Below are 18,628 nucleotides of genomic sequence, written 5' to 3'. Positions count from 1 at the left end.
TGTTATTCCTAGAAGGGTTGATATATTCTTGTTTACATATGTGTCCCTGAATTGAATAATGCATGATGATTATTGTGTTGCTATATTTCACATAAGACTAAAATGGTATGGTTCTTTGTATAAATATGTGTTGATGGTTCTTTGAATTCTTCCTAGGGAATGGGACTATGCATGTAAATCATCCTAAGCCTGAATAGTGATCTAAATGACTTGAGCATGGATATATAGACCTTCTATGTTGATTTAATCGATTGTTAGTATTGAAATGAATTATTTATTAAGAACTTTCTAGTTGAGGTAATTGATTGGTTTCGGTCATTCAACTGGTCTTGATTCATCGAGTGAAGTTGACCAGGATGAGTCGGAAAGGTCAGTCATCAAGTGAAGTTGATCAAGTTGAGTCAGTAGGTTAGTCTTCTACCAAAGTCAACCAAGATGATTCCGTAGGGTCAGTCATCAACCAGGATAAATCAGTTGGTTCAATCATCAAGCAAAGTCAACTAGACACTATCTAGTCGAGGTAGTTGACTGGTTTGGGTTTTTTGACTGGTCTTGTGAGTTGAGATAAATCAACTAGTTTGAGTTTTTGAACTAGTTTTATTAGTTGAGATAAGTCGACTGGTTTGATTGGTTCAACTAGTCTTGTTATTTGAGGTAAGTCCATTGTTTGGGTCGTTCGACTAATCTTGGTATTTGAGATAAGTCAATTGGTTTGGGTCATTTCGACTAATATTAACTAGTCGATGTTAGTTGACTAGTTTGGGTCACTTTGACTGATATTATCTAGTCGACAATGGTGCACTTCATTTATGAAGAATGATTTATTCTTGTAATTTCTTAGTGAGATTGAATCTCATTAATGTTTATTTTTGAGAGATAGTGAATCTTTGGGCTCATTTAAGTTTGATGATTATTATTACTAGTATATATTGTCGTTGTTCTCCATTCTATGCTCTGTGATATCAATTTTCTATTAATGAGTAATTATTTATCCTCGTGTGCTTGGGATATGGTTGAGATTCCCTGTAAATTGTGGTCATATTTGTAGGCAAGATGTCTGTGTATTTGAAGGAGAAAATGTTATAATTTAGGGACTAGCAATAAATCAGTGAAGTCTAAGAAGTGAGAATTCCCTATGCACCTTAGAAAGTGAATGTGTCTTGAGAGGAAAATTTTCAAAAGAAGTTCTACATGTTGGAACACTTACAAACATATTAAAATTAGTCAGTGGGACATGCCAGGTCATGGGTTGGGCTAGTTAGCCAAAAGGCGAGGTTCGGGAAGTGAAGTCGGGATCGATTCAAATAATTAGGTCGAGTTATCAGGTTTGAGACCATTATATTGGGGGTCGCTAGTTAAAATTGGGCCATAGGTCGAGAGGTCAATGGTTGATTTCAGTGTGGTGGTCGACAAGGCTGACCAAATCAGGGTCAGCCAAGTCGAGGTTAGGCCTCGTTGCATGTTTTCATTTTGTAATATGTGGTTAAGGCTGACTACTTAACCATGAAACTATATGTGGGCATGCTCTTCCACATGGAATCATCCATGGTGATAGAGAAGCCATGTATGTGCCACACAAAATGACACGTGGATAACGTCGAAGTCGTGGCAGAGAGTGATTCTCGAAACCTTAAATGGCCATAACTCCTGATCTATTAGTTGGATAGAGGTAAAATTTATGTCATCGAAAAGGTCTCAATGAGATTAACGTGATGGCAATTTTTATTTCTGGTTTTGGGAAAGTTGAAAAAGATTGAAAATTTTAGACCCTATTTCCATGACTGAACTTTGGAGGTTGGGTTATCATAGTAATTACCTCCTTCTACCTTTATGTTGGGCTAGGGATAGTAGGGGTATGTTACATTTACCCTAGAAAAATGGATTTTTAAGGTATTGGCAGAAGAGATAAGACTAGTGCCCTTATTAATTTGTGGCTAATGGATTCCATGAGTACAAATCCTTGAAGGAAGAGTGATAGAAGAAGATTCAAATAAAACAAAGTAGACAAACTCGTTTCCCTCAATTGTTTAACTCTAGCACTCTTCTATATTATTAGGTATTCAAAGGGAGGGAGCTAAACCTAGGTCACCTCAAGAGAAACTTAATGAAAATCTTGTCCAAGGAGATTTTAGAGCCATAAAACATCAGCAAAACCTCGGTGAAAATTTTAGCAAACCTTCATTCATCAATAATAATAATATATAAGAACATAAGTTAAATTTGCACATAAAATATCATCATATATTCACCAATAATCATCCAAAAGAGAAAATCATCCACAAAATATCCTCAAAGAGAATTTCACTACACTAGTGCTCCATAGTGCACAAGAGAGAAGAGACAAGTAGCTAGTAATAATATCCAAGTGTGTGTGACAAATATCCAAGGGAAATTGATTTCCTTCTATTTATATGAGGCTAACAAAGTTTATTTACCCTAAAATTGACTAAAATCCATAAAAATAATAATAATCAATGGTTACAAGTTGGATAGGTCACAACTCAACCCCCAAATATAGTTAAATCAATGAAATAACATGAAATGTTTCCTTAATTAATCCACATGTGTGAGTAACATGTCCTCCAATGGTTATGTCATCCACCAAATTGTGTATCTCTCCATGAAATGTGAAATGATTGGCTCCAAAGGGTGCATCTCATCCAAAAAGTCATGTATCCTTATCAAGTGTATGCATCATCATCAATTACAACATCCTCAAATCCAACATCATCCATAAGGTGCCTGCATCATAATCTAGAGCAACAAATAGATAAAATCATCATGTTATGGTATGATTTCATCATGGTGAAAATTGTATGAACCCCTCCAAAGGGATCATATGCCATCATCATCATCAAACATCCTCAAAAGTAGGGAAATGTCCATCAGGAAAGTATAATTCCAGCCTAAGGAAGTTCTGCCAGCTTAAGGGCACATACACCCTCAAGGAAACATCCTAGCCTTGATAAACAACATCCAAGGTATTATAGGTGAGGAAGTATATCATCAATTTTGGCAAGTAATCGCAAGGTCAATTCTCCTCCATAAGTGTTATGTGTCCTCTATAAAAGTTTCCTACATCATCATCAAAGGGGTTAGAACATCCTCTTTGAAGTGCTGGAGAAACATCATGCAATCCCTCAAGGGATGGAAACTATACCTAGGAGAAAATATCTAATCCATACTCAAAGAGTCAAGTTAGATCAACATTGTGGGTGCAAGAACCATAAGAGTATCGAAGTGGGCCATACTCAATGTTCATGTCATCAATGTACTTCACACAAGCATCATCTTCAAATGTTCTACTACTTTATGGTTGTACACAAGTTACCATACTTAAGTATGTGAGGGCTATTACATAGCCCTATTAGGTGTTTCCAACCTTGAGCGGAGGAATAACACCTAGCTGACCCTTTCAAAATATAGGTGTAGGTAATATATGTTATGGATTGGGGTTTACTTCATAAATGGTGTCATAGCCTTATGCTAGGTCATATTTGTTGGCTATAATAGCCAATCAAGAAACAAGGTACACAAAGAATTATATGCAATAAACCCCCTAAGGGAAAATTATATTAAATAATCATTCGAGTGTGTGTTTGTATTGTATCAGTGATCAAAGTATATAATGATGGGTGACCATAACAATGATGTCAAAATTATATTTTTAGTTCAAACCATTTCCTCAACTTCCTCCAAAATGTCTCCATGAATCTCTCCATAAATATATTAAGCAATCTTCATCCCTAACATCACTCATTTTTCCCAATCTCTCATTCTTATGTAGACTTCTATGGTTGGTCCACTTCATTAAATTTTCATCACATAATTTAGACATCAATTATAATTCACAAGTAGGATTTATTCATTCATACTTTCCCTTAAGAAGTATTTGTGATTTCAATATTGTCAACTGGGCCTCTAAATTGGTCACATCTACAACTCTAAACTTATACACTCTTCTCCTTTAGTCTTCTACTTGCATCTTGTACCTAAAAAACATAAACAATGTGGTCATTAAAGTCCATATAAAAATTTACCATCCACTGGAATACATGGGTCGTTAGTCATTGTATCTGCCAGTTCTCTAGGAAACAATTTCTCCTAATAAATGGTTCAACAACATATGTTTATACTTTTAACTTCCCCTACAACACCATCATTCATCAACTTGGGTTTTTTTTATCTTACCCATAATCATACCCTAACTTTTCTTGGATTACCCTTAACCATACAAATCTTAGGTGGTTTCAATTTACCACGAACATGCATTGCATCAAGTGGTTTCAGATGACCACAAACCTCCCTCTCTCACAAGTGGTTATTGAGCATCAATTCCTCTTCATGGAAATAGGTTATTGAGGACCACTTCCTCTTTAATGGGGGTATATGTCACTCGTCATGAATTACATTAATCTAGGTACATTTAATTTAATTTTTCATTTAGACCCATCTAGCCCTTTCTCTTCCATATCAAACACAAGCATTTCCAATACATTAGGGATCATTAAACTTTTTAGGGATATTATTTTCATGGATTCGTTGCATCTATATCTCAATTTTGAACACACAATACTACTATTTACCTTGGTTCATGTCCTTATGTGTATATTCATCTTCTTTCTTCTTCTTTCACTTCTCTCATCCTCCTTTTGACTACTTTTGTTGCTTCATTCATTTTCTTTCTCTTTCCTTTGTAGCGTCAAACATTCTTCCTCATCCTTGGCTTTTTACACTTTAGTTGCTTCATTATGCTTCATTCTTTTTTTCTTCTCAAGTCTAGGAGTCCATTATCTCTATCATCATCTTCATTCATCTTGCATAATCTTCTTTCTATACCTTACTTTCAACTTTATATATCATTTTCTTTGTGTCATGGATTTTGCATATTTATCTATTTATCTATCTACTTCACTCATGAAGTCATCTTCTTCTTTCTCTTCCTTTCATCTTCTTTGTTCAGATTTCTATTGATTCCTTTGTCATCTTCATGGGTTCTTCATTGTTTTCTCTCTTTTGAACCTACTTTTGTCATCTTCCTGTATAATTCTTATTTTGAATCTTCCATTGTACCTACATAAATTATTTCTTGTAGGAGGGACATCTCCATCCAACAAGACACCTACAATTTTATTCATACATTTATATGCTTATGAATATGTTTCTTGTTGGAGTCGGTCAAGATCTAACAAGACAAATATGGCCTTAGCTTGGAAAACTTAATTTATATACCATTGTCATGATTGACATGACTTGACATAATTTGTCATGATTTCAGGTAACATCGATCGTGCACCCCTCTTCATCATGATATTCTTATTGTCATCATAGAATTTTACAAATAATTTCTAAAGTTAAAATAGTCAGTTCCAACATAGAATTAATTTACAACACTTTCAAAAATCATAAGTCTAACTTTCTCTTGACTCCATTACATTCTTGACTTCATATTTACTCCATGCAAAACTTTATTACATAACCAGGTTTTTTCAACTCATATACGAACTTTTCTAACCCATTCATAAGAATATTTCATTTGAACTTGGAATACACTTTGAGTGACTTTCATGATATTAGACTCTCCTTCAATTTCAACTTCAATTATGTTTCATCTTGACTTAACCCTCTCTTTTTAAATAACTCCTTTACATTTTTACTAGCACTAGACCATCCATATAAATATGACATCAAAATGAATCCCTCACAGGTACAAGTTGGAAATTAGAGTAGTGAATGGCTTTGAATACCAAAAAAAAAAACTCTAAAAACTTCTCAACTAGAGATTTAACTAAAGCATTTGCACAAAATTAGAATGCATCAAGAACATTGGAAATAATTAGTAGAATCATCTAGCAGCTGCCATGTAGAAACTATTTTAGAATATGCTTAGATCCTCTTGACCATTTCATACAGGCAATTCATTTCCCAATGTTCATCATTAAATTGATGTTATCTCCCTTCAAGAGAATCCATTCTAATGGTTTATGTGTCTTTCTCTCGAAGAAATATCTTCCACATATTCATGTACAAGGTTCATGTACTCATCAAATCTAATGAAGCGACCTTCGACCCTCAAATATTTTTATTTAAACAACCAAATGGCATTGTCTAACTATTAGATTTTTTGGAGATTTTCGTGGGAATTAGGAAAAAAAATTGGTCAAATATTTATTTTTGTTGTTTAAACTATGTTTTTGACTACGCATATGATTTTAGTACCCTGAAAAAAATCCTGCTGCACCCATATTGTGGAGAGTTCATAATCCAAACTTATGATTTTGGAAAATCTCTATCAAATTTTGGGCAATTTTAACAAGAAAAGGTATCGGAAAACCTTCCAAAACTTCTAACAGATAGTCTATGGCAACCCAAATCTGAATGCAAGATTTACTTTGCAAGAAGAGAAAATGAGATTAATGGGTTGGGTCATAATCCTTTGTACTTTTGTGGTTGCCATGGTTCCCATGATCTAGTATATGATTTCATCATCCTAAAACACTCATGTGACACTCAAATTGTGGAGAGTTCACAACTCAAACTTATGATTCCAGTAAATCCCTACAAGATTCTAGGCAATTTTAACTAAAGAAGTGTGGGAAAACCTTCCAAAAGGTCTAACAGATAGCTTATGGTCAATCAAATCTAAATGCAAGATTTGCTTTTGCAAGTAGGAGACAATGAGATTAATGAGCTAGGTAATAATCCTCTATACTTTGGTGGTCACCATGGTTGCTATTCTCTAGAGTTTCTCAGTTGCTTGGTCACATTGAAAAATTTCTGACACGGATAAATAATAACTTACTCTCTACAAAACATTTTAATGTTATTAAAAATTAAATTATAGTTCTCATAAATTTTGAAGGGTATGATAGAGGGTTCCTCGAGAAACCTCACAAAAATAGTTCTAAACTTCACTCTACTAATCACATTAACTAGGTTGAAAAATGTTGATCAAATGGACCCATAATATTAAAATATGATGAAAGACAAAATTTTATTTCATCCCACACTCATTTGGTAGTAGTGATCTCGTCTTCTGCATCAACCATTTTGTCTCCACAATTATCTACTAACATATTTATTTTCAAACATTAGTGTCAACTTCCCCCATGAAAAATAACAACGAACGTGCATTTGAATATGTGGTTCATTCAACATACTTGGTTTTCCTAAAATAACTCCTCATCTTCCACTTTGCACTGTCAACTAGCTGGATTGGAAAAGAAAAGTTGGAGTCAATTTTGCACTTGAAGCCATTGTTCCTATCCAAGAATTCTCGCCCAATGCCACCCTAACCATTAATGCACACCACTAGATTTTGATATCCATAAAAAATAATATAGTGTAGGTCATCTCCAGAGTATGCCAGAATGACACATGGTAGGATCCATAATCGACCACTCGGTGATTTCCAACGATCAAGTAGTATACAACTCATCCAAGAAATTATACCCAATTACAAAAATGCTCCAATTCAAACAACAATAACAATAAACCTCTCTCATCCATTACAATCTTACCATATGCAATCATATCTCAAGCTCTACTGCCACTTGTTGGCTATATCAATCAATCATGAATCAAGAGACATAGAGAATTATATGCAATAAACTTTCTAATAGAAAATTATATTACATAGACATTAGTGTGCGTGTTTGTCTTGTTCAAATGGTCACGATATACAATGATAGGTGACCATAACAATGATATCCAAATTAAATTTTTAGTTCAAACCATTTCCTCAACTTTCACCATAATATCTCCATAAATATCTTAAACAATATTGATTCCTAACATTATTCATTTTTCCCAATCTCTCATTCTTACATAGACTTATATGGTTGGTCTATTTTATTACATTTTCAACACATAATTTAGACATTGATTATAATTCACAAGTATGAGTTATTCCTTCCACTTCAAGCCATTTTCCATGAGCATCTTTTTAGAGGGACCACTTAGCTTGCCTAAGTTACCTGCCTAGCCTTTGTTTTTCTAAGCCCCCATATTTGCCTTTTAATTCTTTACGTAATTTGTTTAACAAGTTTTCATGATTATCATTCAATAATGAGATAACCCCTTGTAGTGATGAGTATTTCATCAATTCATTGGGGTCAAAATGTTCTTAGAGAGTTCCTTTTACTTTGATAAGCATGTTTTGCACGAATACTCTCCATAATGAATGTCTATAAAAGAGGAGGTAGATCTATAGCTACAATTTGAATTTTTCTTGCTTTACATATTTTTCCATTCTTTTGCATTTTGATATTTGGCTCATTCTCCTTCTTTTCTTACAATTACATCAACCTTGGGTATATACAACCCCTTCTCATAGGATAAGGTCAAGAGTGAAAAATCACAAACAATTGACAACAATCAATAAAACGATGAGATAATGGAGTAAAGAGAAATGTTGACAAGTGTTAAGTATGGACAACAAGGAAAACTATCATCATTAGAGATTCTTACTTGTGCCCCTACTAGAGAGTGAAAGAAAGGACTCAATGAAGGTCACACTAGACCAAGGGAAAGTGATAACCACTTGTAACAATACCTATAATATCACTTGTATTTTCATGTTTTATGGAAAAATGTTATAGACGTTTTTAAGCTAAATTCCTCGATGATCATAAAATGTCAAGTTAAAAATTACCATAAATTTAAACTTTTTGAAATTAAATGTGGGCATATGTGGTTCTCCGTGGCTCACCCCCCCACACACACATATGCCTTGAGTAATGTATACATCCCTGATGTCTTTATTATTTTATACATACCTACATGTGTATGTAACCCAAGTTCCATAACCATTATTATCACAAATTGAACCAATGTTTAAACAATGTTTCATGAAAGACCATTATGTGAATGACCACATGGTATACATAAAGGAATTTGTTTTAAACAACAAATACATAACAAAATGTATGTGATAAGTAAAATATAAAATATAATATTACATGATAAGTAATGTGTACAAATATTGTTTAAATGGCATTATGTGAAATGTTATTATTGATCTGAATTGGATCCATGGAAATTACCAAAGTTCTATGACTATATCAAATCATGATAGACTTCAGAAACTTATGAAAAATGAGCTATCAAGAAGACCTCTGGACAGTGGCAATTTGTAGCCAACAAGGAACGACGAGGACCTCGGTCAAAGCACGCTGACCGAAGCCCATGGAGAACACGCAAGACGCAAACTAGCAGTTAGGAAGTCCGAATCAGAAAATGGAGGCCGTTTCTGATGCATGATTAGGAAAAACCCCTCGAAATGGAATAGCCCCGAGCGCTCGGTCACAAGGGAAGCCAAAAACCATGGGAAAAGCGCTAAACTAAAAGGCGGGTCCCGCGCTCCAAAACAAGTGGAATATTGGAGGCGTTTTGGGTGGTAAGCGGAATTGTCAGGAGACCCAGCAATTCCATACGATGGATGACGTGTGTCCAATGGATGAGAGAGAAAACCGCTCTCATCCCTGGCTAACATCCGAGCAAGTCAATCGCATGATAAGAGCGATAACTGTAGGATCTGGAGGCCCTGGATCTAACGGTGGAGATTGCGCTCGATGGGAAACCGGATTTGACGGGAGAAATAAGCTTCGGCACATAAAAGTTTGAAGTCCAATTGGACCGCTGAGTTGGCGGATGAATCATTACACAGAGTAACTGAAATACCAAACTGTTTGAGGAAGAGCGGGCGCAGTTCGTGAGAGGACAAGTGGCCACTTCCCTGTGAGACATTACATAGTGGCGATGACATAGAGGCAGGGAACTCCACGTGAATAGCAGCAGGCGATCCGAAGAGGCGGAAGCGGAAGCAAACAGTCATGAGACAAATTGGCTTTAAGCCAGGAACAGACAAAGACGGAGAAGACGGTAAGAAAGAAGGCGACAGTGAGAAGACGAAGAAGGAGACAGTAAAGCAAGAAGCAGAGAACATAGAGCCGAGCTGACCTACAGAGTTAAGGCAGCATCGAGCAGACAGAACTAGGCTTGAGAGGTTCAAGCAATCCCTGTGAGGATATCTGTCGGGAATTGAGTACCAAATTGGACTCATCCCATCAAGACCAGTTGAGGTCGAGACTTGGTAAGGGAGAGTCTGTGCACTCTAGTGGCTTGGGGAATCCAAGTACCACCCTACTAAGTATCATCTGTTTCAGAAGACTCAAATTTAGCTCCTTATTGTAAAACTTTGTTCAAAGACACAATAAAAGAAGGCCACCACCGAAAGTTGGACCGAAGACATAGCCCAGGAGGATTGGGTGAACTCCTTATTAATTTGTTGCGTTTTTGTTTTGCTTACTGTGTTTCTCTTACTGTTTCCCATTTTCCAGTGTCTGTGTATTTTTCAATCTGATTGATCTGTTGCCTAAGATAACATAGACACACACCAGCACATGAGTCTGTAATACCTTCATTCATTAATTAATTAACTGAGATCACTCACAAGTGATTTTCAGATCAAGTGGTATCAAAGCTTTAGGCTGTTAAGGTTAGACAAGCTTGTGTTGGATTTAGCTGTTGAATGCTAACTAGATCAAAACTCAAATTAGGAGAAGGAGAGTTGGTCGAAACTAATCCTGAAATTGGGAGAGTCTATCCTTAGAAGACAATGTCAGAGGAAGGTTCTGTGGGGCTAGACCCTCAATTCATAGATAGTTTCCTAGCCATAAGGTCCATGGTAGAGGAAATGTATAAGGACTTTAGAAAACACAAGGATGAAGATGCATCAGGCTCTAAACAAGACAAAGGAGAAGATAAGTCTCTCCTCCATGCCCACTCAAAAGGCAAAGGGAAAGAAGAAAGCTTTATTACACCTCCTAATATCCCTAAACATAAAAAGAAGACATCTTTGATAAAACTAGATGTTAAGTTTGATTTACCTATATATGATGGAGAGTTGAATGCAGAAAAGCTAGATAATTGGATTAGACAAATTGATGTTTATTGCAGAGTGCAGAGTATTGATTCAGACAAGAGCAAGATTCAGCTGGCAAGCCTACGCCTTGGAGGCACTGCCTTAGTTTGGTGGGAAGGCAGGACCCAAGCTGACATGAAGAGACATGGTAAGACAATTTCTGTCTACAGTGAATTCGTTTCTACAATCAAAAAGCAGTTCTATCCATTGGCCTACATGCAACAAGCCATGATGAGCTAGCAAACTCTTCGACGATTGAAAGGGAAAAGTGTACAAGTTTACACCCAAGAATTTAGAAAGAGAGCATTGATTCTAGGAATCTCATTAGACTCACCTGAGACTCTGTTGAAGTACATCGGTGGTCTACACAGCTACATGAGGCACACTATCCTCATGTTTAATCCCACTAGTATTGATGAGGTATCTGTGCAAGCTACTCATCTAGAAGCTAGAGGAAAGAATGGAAGTCCAGAAGTTGGGGGATCATCCCAACCCACTGCAAGCAAGAATAAGAAGAAAAGAAAACAGAAATGGAAAGCAAGGAAGGCTAACACTGCACAGAAAAGCAAGGCTTCATGCACTCACTGTAAAAAGGATGGGCATGATGATGAGCACTGTTGGATTCTGCATCTGGAGCTGAAACCTAAGAAGTTCGAGGGTAAGAAGAAGAAGATTGTTGTAGCTATTAAGAAAGATTTGGGGTCAAACTTAGGAGATGAAACAACTATTGCAACCACAAGTATAAAAGGTAAGAATTCTGAAGCATCTACTAGTAATTCTGCACAATCTACTATTGATGAAGAAAATGAGAGAAAAAGACAAGAGCTTTTCCATATTCGAGTTATTTCGAAACATCAAAAGATTGATACTTTGTTTGATAGTGGCTCACAGGTAAATTTAATTTCTGAAGCAATTGTAAAGAAGTTGGGATTACTGACTACACCTCACAAGAAACCATACCCATTAGGATGGTTAAGTGATAAAGCACAACTACAAGTGACTAGACAATGCAAACTCTAGTTTTCTTTTGGGTCAACATTTGTAGATGAGGTTGAGTTAGACATAATTCCTTTGGATATTGTGGAATTGTTTTAGGAAGTCCTTACTTGTATGACAGAAAAGCTATCTTCTATAGAGCTGAGAACAAGTATCTTCTCGTAAAAGATGGAATCGAATACTTTGTAAGAGCTCATAAGCTCAAAAATAATTATACTGTCATAAACTCAGGGCAGATGAAATGAATGATAAATTCATGCAGACAATTCTTGCTGATGGTTGTAAAGGAAAAGAAATCTGATAAAACCAATGTATTTGAGGGCTTTGATGCTAAACAGCAAGCTGATTTAGAAAAATTTGTTTCAGAGTATGATATCTTGTTTCAAGAACCTAAAGGTCTGCCACCCAAAAAGGAAATAATGCATGATATTATTTTGCAGCAAGATGCGCCATTGCCTAACATTGGAATGTACAGGTTGTCTACTTTAGAGAATGCTGAAATCAAGAAGCAGGTGCAGGAGTTGCTCGAGAAGGGGTTCATCAGACCTAGCACATCACCATGTGGGTCACCAATCGTTTTGGTGAGAAAGAAAGATGGCTCGTAGAGAATGTGCATTGATTACCAAGCACTGAATAAGATAACAATCAAAAATCGTTATCCCCTTCCTCGCATAGATGATCTCTTAGATCAATTGAAGGAAGCTGTTTATTTTTCCAAGTTAGACTTGCATAGTGGATACCATCAGGTTAGAGTTGTATAACAAGATGCATGGAAGACTGCTTTCAAAACAAAGCAGGGATTGTATGAGTGGCTGGTTATGCCTTTTGGCCTAACTAATGCTCCTACTACTTTCATGAGAATAATGAATGATGTACTCAAACCTTTTCTTGATGATTTTGTTATTGTGTATCTGGATGACATTCTGATATTTAGCAAAACATGGGAAGAACATTTAAAGCATGTTAAGCAGACACTAGATGTTTTGAAAAGAGAAAAACTTTATGTTAAACTCTCAAAATGTGAATTTGGCAAAACATCTTTGAATTATTCGGGACATATAGTAGGGGGTGGTGAATTGAAGATAGATCCCTCTAAGGTGGCAGTCATTGTGGACTGTCCTAAACCCAAATCTTATACAAAAGTTAGGAGCTTCTTAGGAGCAGCACAATATTGGAGAAAGTTCATTTCTAACTTTTCTTTAATTGCAGCTCCCTCACATGCTTTAACAGGATTGAACAAGGTGTTTCAGTGGGGAGGCAAATAGCAGAAAGCCTTCGACACCTTGAAAGAAAACATTAGTACAACACCTGTACTAGCACTACCTGATCTTCAAAGACCATTTGAGATCCAAGCGGATGCCAGTGACAATGCCATGGGAGCAGTGTTGACACAACACAGTAAACCCATATGTTATCATTCTGAGACATTTAATTATGTAGTAGTTAACTATCCTACATATGATAAAGAACTGTATGCACTAGTACAGAGTGTGAAAAAGTGGAAACATTACTTAATGGGCAAAGAGACAGTAATACACACTTATCATCAACCACTTCAATATCTACACTCCCAAACTAAGTTGCAGCAATCAAGACATTATAGATGGATGGGTTTTCTATAACAGTTTCATTTAGTCATCAAATATAAAAAGGGCATACACAATAAAGTTGCAGATATGTTATCAAGACCCATTATAAATGCATCTACTATACTTAAGCATAATTTTGTGTTACATGAAAGCTATATTGAACAATATGCTCGAGATATAGACTTTAAAGATGTATATGCAACTTTAAGTCAAGGAAAACAAATAGAAGAATTGGATTATCATGTAAAGGACCGACTCCTATATCAATGTGGGAAAGCTATGCATTCCACAAACTGAAAGAGTAAAGATAATTCGAGAAGCACACACTTCTCTAATATCAGGTCACGTTGGGGTAAGTAAAACAGTTGCACAGCTGCAAAGATTTTGTTATTGGCCGAAAATGAATGAGACAGTTTCTAGATATATAAGAGGGTGTACTATGTGTGCTAAAAGCAAGCCCAACAATAGAAAACTAGGCTGGTACACTCCATTACCAGTTCCTTCCCATCCTTGGGAAAGTGTTTCTATGGACTTTGTTGGAGGACTACCTAAATTTAGGAAAGGTCATGATTATCTGTATGTTGTTGTGGATAGGTTCAGCAAAATGTGTATTTTGATAACTTGTAATAAACAGATTACAGCTGAACAAACTGCAAAACTGTTCTTTCAACGTGTATGGGTTCATTTTGGATTACCCACTTCCATTGTATCTGATCGAGACACCCACTTTGTGGGAAAGTTTTGGTCGAGTTTGTGGGAACTGATGGACACCAAACTAAAGAAGAGCACAACTTTTCATCCACAAACCGATGGCCAGACAGAAGTAATCAACAAGACAATGATCCAATTACTTAGAGGATATTGCAGCAAACATCCTAAGCTTTGGGATGAACATTTGTGTTATGTGCAGCATGCTTACAACAGAGCTAAACATTCTTCTACATAGAGATCTCCTTTTGACACCTGTTTTGGTTTTACACCTAGGTCACCTTTGGATTTTGTCTTTGGTAAGGACACAATAGTTGAGGGACACAGTGATGTGGACAGGGCAACTAGGTTCATTGAACAAATCCAAGAAATCCACCAAGCAGTACAGGAATAGTTGGAAAAGAGCCAAGCCAAATACAAGGCAAGGCATGACAAGCATCGGATGGAGCATAGTTTCCAAGTTGGTGACTAAGTCTGGCTGTATATCAGCAAAGACAGAATGCAAGGTGAAGGTAAAAAGCTAAAACCTATCAGGTATGGACCTTTCAAGATACTTGAGAAAATTGGTGAGAATGCTTTTCAACTTGATCTACTAGCTTACATGCACATCTACCTAGTCATGGATGCAGATTGCTTGAGACTATTTGAACCCTCACTAATTGAATATCCCGAAGAGCAGAGTCAATTGCCTTCTATTGATGGCATGTTACCTGAATATCTTAATGAATTGCAGGAAGACACAGTTCTAGACCGAAAGGTGAAAACGACACACAGGGGAGATGTTGAGTACCTCAGAGTTGGGCTCAGGGGTTCAAAACCGAGCAGTGCAAAGTGGATAGAGATTGGACAAGTGAGACAATTGTACCCTCACTTAGTCGATGATTGAAAACCAACTTTTGGTGGTCCAAAATATTTTTCAGTGGGAAGGCCGTGATCTGAATTGGATCCATGGAAATTATTAGAGTTCTATGACTGTATCAAATCATGACGGACTTCAGAAACTTGTGAACAATGAGCTATCAGGAAGACCTCTGGGCAGTGGCTGTTTGTAGCCAGGAAGGAATGACAAGGACCTCAGTCAAAGCGCGCTGACCGAGGCCCATGAAGATTGCGCAGGACACAAACTAGCAATTAGGAAGTCTGGATCAGAAAACGGAGGCCGTTTCTGAGCGCATCACTGGGAAAAACCCCTCGAAATGGAATAGCCACGAGCACTCGGTCATAAGGGAAGCCGAAAACCATGGGAAAAGCACTAAACTGAAAGGCGGGTCCCGCACTCCAAACCGGTGGAATATCATAGGTGTTTTGGGCGGTAAGCGGAATTGTCAGGAGACCAAGTGATTCTATACGATGGATGACGAGTGTCCAGCGAATGAGAGAAAAAACCGCTCTCGTCGCTGGCTAACGTTTGAGCAAGTGAACCGTGCGATAAGAGTGATAACCGTAGGATCTGGAGGCCCCAGATCTAACGACGGAGATTGCGCCCGATGGAAAACCGGATTTGAAGGGAGAAATAAGCTTCGGCACATAAAAGTTTGAAGTCCAATTGGACCGCTGAGTTGGCAAATGAATCATTACACAAAGTAACCAAAATACTGAACCATTTGAGGAAGAGCTGGTGTAGTTCATGAGAGGACAAGTGGCCACTTCCCTGTGAGACGTTACACAGTGGCGATGACGCTGAGGCAGGGAAATCCAAGCGAACAGCAGCAGGCGATCCGAAGAGGCGGAAGAGGAAGCAAACAGTCATGAGACAAATTGGATTTAAGCCACGAACAGACAAAGACAGAGAAGACGGTAAGAAAGAAGGCGACAGTGAGAAGAGGAAGAAGGAGACTATAAAGCAAGAAGCAGAGAACAAAGAGCCGAGTTGACCTACAAAGTTAAGGCAGCATCGAGCAGATAGAACCAGGATTGAGAGGTTCAAGCAATCCCTGTGAGGATATCTGTCGAGAACTGAGTACCAAATTGGACTCATCCCATCAAGACCAGTTGAGGTCGAGACTTGGTAAGGGAGAGTCTGTGCACTCTAGTGGCTTGGGGAATCCAAGTACCACCCTACTAAGTATCATCTATTTCAGGAGACTCAAATTGAGCTCCTTATTGTAAAACTCTATTCAAAGACACAATAAAAGAAGGCCACCACTGAAAGTTGGATCGAAGATGTAGCCCAGGAGGATTGGGTGAACTCCTTATTAATTTGTTGTGTTTCTATTTTGCTTACTGTGTTTCTCTTACTGTTTCCCATTTTCTAGTGTCTATGTGTTTTGCAATCTGATCGATCCGTTGCCTAAGATAACATAGACACACACCAACACATGAGTCTGTAATACCTTCATTCATTAATTAATTAACTGAGATCACTCACAAGTGATTTTCAGATCAATTATTATGTGGGTGATCATGTGGTACAAATAAAGTCATTCATTTTAAACACAAATAAATAACAAAAAAAATATGTGATGACAAATTTGTTGAAATTGTACATAATCATAAGAGAAATTTTGAGGTTTAAAATGGGTCTCAAAACAAAAATGTACAACCAAAATCAACTTTATAAGAACCAATAGGATTCAAGATGATGATGTCAACCATGCAGGATGATTCACCATTTTTGGAGTAAAAAGGTAAAAAGATTAAAAAATAAAAATAAAAAACTATTTTTTCAACTTATTTCCCTACAATTTTACTCAAATTTTGAGCAAGAGAATTCGTTGGATGAAAATTTTAATTCATCATCCAAGGAGTACCCATGTTGCATAGTTTCGATGGACTTTGCTGCACGAAAAATTAGAAATACATGAAAAAACGTGATTGCAATCACGTTTTTTTCATGTATTTCTAATTTTTTGTGTAGCAGAATCCATCGAAAGTATGCAACATGGATATTCCTTGGATGAGGAATTAAATTATGTATCCAACGAGTGCTCCTGCTTGAAATTTGAGTAAAACCGCAGGGCAATAAGTTGAAAAAGTAGTTTTTTTCTTTTTTTCCCTCTAAAATTTGATGATGTAATCTAATCTTTTTTTATTATTTCCACTATTATTTTATAATATTCCTTGAGAGGCCCATTTTAGACCTCAAAATTTCTCTAATGATATATAATATACACATACAACACTCAGTATTAAGTGATGTATAGAAACAAAGGTGGCATAAAACACCGTGTGAACAGACATATAATGTGATATGTATGAGCACAAGGACCAATGTCGAGAGCATATGAGATCTATGGTCTTCTTATTTATTTCAATTCCCTTACTTAATGAAGCGTAAGAGTTTGATTTCACTAATGAATGGGGAGGAAATAGTGCTCGACTAGGGAACCATAACTACTTAATATTTTCTCCTTTTGAGCTAATGATGTGAGAAGTGTAGTCAATAAGAGACAAGAGGGATTATCTAGTTACTATAATCAATTACTTATGGATACATTCATGGAATTTTGCAATGAATATCCTAGAGAATATACCAAGGTATCATCTAAGCAAAAAAAAAAATCATGGTGTAAGCATAAAGACCCCACTCCTTCATTAGTAACATAATAAACTGAATTATAAGTCAATGAATCTAAGTTATGCAAGCACACAAAAAGAGTTAGGACTAAATGTAATAGAATTATCATTGAATATGTCATGCAAAAAGTAATACAAGAGAGCTTGGGAGGTTCAAGAGGGGGGTTTGGTACTGACAGACAAGGTCCACTTGATCGCTCAGCGAGATTCTTTTAAGTGTAGCCAAAACCTTTATAACACTAGTAAGAATAGCTTGATTGGCCAACTATAAGGCCAATGAAATAATTCAAGGGCCATTTTTATGTTTACACACTATGCTTAAATGTACGTTGTAGAATGAATAACATAGGTCAATTCATGAGTATATAACATGTTTAAAACACATAGTGTCATTCGTGACAATCAATACGCAAATTTCACCAATGCACCATAGTTTTGGAATTAATTCAAGAGTTTATTTTATATTTACACAATACACATAAGATGTATGTTGTACATTGAATTGCAAAGGTCAATTCATGAGTTTATAACATATTTAAAACACACAATGCTGCATTTGACAATCAATATGCAGATTTCACCAATGTATCGTAGTTCCATAATTAATTCAATATTTGATTTTATATTTATGTAATACACATAAGACATACTTTGCATAATGAATTACAGGGGTCAATTCATGAGTTTATAACATATATAAAACACACAGTGTGACCCATGCCAATTATTACATAGATTTCACCAATGCACCATAGTTTCAAAATTGGCATACAAAAGGACTTGATGACTTATCTAGCAAGCCGATGTTCTTGTTGATTGGAGAATAGGCATCACTTATCCCTTCAATTGTAGGAAAATCATAAAACTCTGTCCGGAACCACCCTTCACCAAATCT

General features: G+C 36.5%; 1 pseudogene; it reads right to left on the bottom strand.

The window, feature by feature from the left end:
- Positions 1-5,918: 5,918 nt before the first annotated feature.
- LOC149239408 (uncharacterized) lies at positions 5,919-6,457 on the bottom strand (annotated as a pseudogene).
- Positions 6,458-18,628: the final 12,171 nt, after the last annotated feature.

Source organism: Pinus tabuliformis, chromosome 8 (genome assembly GCF_031772625.1).
Source record: "Pinus tabuliformis cultivar Carrire ecotype Pingquan chromosome 8, CPIR1, whole genome shotgun sequence".
NCBI lineage: Eukaryota > Viridiplantae > Streptophyta > Pinopsida > Pinales > Pinaceae > Pinus > Pinus tabuliformis.
Note: the sequence above shows the minus strand (reverse complement) of the source record. Positions and strands in the feature narration are given on the sequence as shown.